At 42.5% G+C, this 1,775-nt stretch overlaps 1 pseudogene; it reads left to right on the forward strand.

Moving 5' to 3' along the window:
- Positions 1-560: 560 nt before the first annotated feature.
- Positions 561-1,163, forward strand: LOC116023806 (annotated as a pseudogene).
- The last annotated feature ends 612 nt before the right edge of the window (positions 1,164-1,775 follow it).

The raw sequence follows: 1,775 nt of genomic DNA on the forward strand, positions 1-1,775 counted from the left end.
AAAAAAAAGGGGGGGGGGGGGGGGGGGGGAGAATCGGTAATTCATAATTTTGAATAAAATACAGGCTATTATTTGACTATTAAAATTGCATTATAAATACTCTCAAAAGCAAAGAACAATTATACTATTGAATATTTTATATTCTTTTATGCCATTTCTCAAGACAAGGAAAAGTTTTTTAAGGCTCTGGTTGATGCGTTGTTATTTGTCTAAAGAATATCAATGCTCTACGGTCAACCAACAAAAACTCAAGTGCTTACTTAATTACTCCCAGGTAAATTTTTCCCTAATATAGTTATATTTACTGTATGTCAAAGAGTAAATACTCAAAATGGTCCCTTGGCTATAGCATAATTCACACTATTGATTGAATCCAATTAAATCCTCAACTATTCAATTTTTACCTAATTTAGTCCTCCGTCAATTTCTCCATCTAAAGTCTGTTAACTCTAAGGTCATATGCGTAATTTCATCAAACCTTAAAACTAAGACCAGATACGTCATCATTTAATTGTTTGTCTCCCTTTTCATCCTTGACTTCATCGCTGTCAGAGAGAACCATGGTGGACTGGTCGGCTAGGCAACCATCGTCGCCGGAGAGAATTGTGGTTATCAAAGACAAAGCTCAGACCGGCGCCAATATTTCCAAATCCCAAAATGTGATCCTCGACGTCGAGAAAAACAACCGGTTTTACTCCCACGCAAGTCCCTGACCAGGTTCACGGTCTAGTCTGTGATTAAATCCACCGTCACGGCGCCCTCCCGTCCTTTATCCACTAACCCTACGAGCGGCGTGTACCTATTGCTCACCTCCGACGACGTATACGTCCAGGATTTCTGCAACAACGTTTGCGGCTTCCATTACTTCACCTTCCAGTCCATCGTCAGCTACACGTTGTCGTACGCCTGGGTCAAATACTCTGCCAAATTATGCCCGGGAATCTACGCGTACCGTTCGCCATACCCAAAATCCCCTAACGAAAACGTCTGGGGTAGACAGGATGATAAGCGTCATCGCTCACGAGATTGCGGAGCTCTCGATGAACCCGCTGGTAAACGCGTGGAACGCCGGCCAGGACCCAAGCTTCCTCGTCGAAATCTCCGATCTTTGCGAGGCAATTTACAGCACCGGCGGCGGGGGTCATACACTGGCTAGATGTTGAACGGCACAGATGGTGCCACGTATAACATAAACGGGTCAGATGGAGGTTATTGATGTAGTGGGAGGGTGGGAGGTGAGGTAGGAGAGGAAGGAGGCAGTGGTGAAGAAGAGAAGAGGGGCGGCGAAGGTGGAGGTCAGGAAAGAGATGGACGGATGTCGCAAAGGTGGAGTGGGAGGGCAGTGAGGTGGTGGGTGACTTTGGAGGTTCAGAGGGTGAAATTACGCATATGACCTTAGAGTTAACAGGCTTTAGACGGAGGAATTGACGGAGGACTAAATTAGGTAAAAATTGAATAGTTGAGGATTTAATTGGATTCAATCAATAGTCGAGGATTAATTTGTGAATTATGCTATAGTCGAGGGACCATTTTAGGTATTTACTCAATGTCAAAATATAAGTGTACTTCAAGATATATCGCATGGGTAAAATATTTCTAATATATTATAACAAATCAATTACGTGCATTGCACGAGTGAAAATACTAGTTACATTAAAAGAAACTTGACTAACAAAGCCATGATGGTTGCATAACATACATAGAACTGTTGTTCCGTGTGATGAGGAAGATGATATAATACTCATAGATACGGAAATGAGTTAAAAGCCAATAAT

This window comes from Ipomoea triloba, chromosome 1 (assembly GCF_003576645.1).
Source record: "Ipomoea triloba cultivar NCNSP0323 chromosome 1, ASM357664v1".
NCBI classification, from domain to species: domain Eukaryota; kingdom Viridiplantae; phylum Streptophyta; class Magnoliopsida; order Solanales; family Convolvulaceae; genus Ipomoea; species Ipomoea triloba.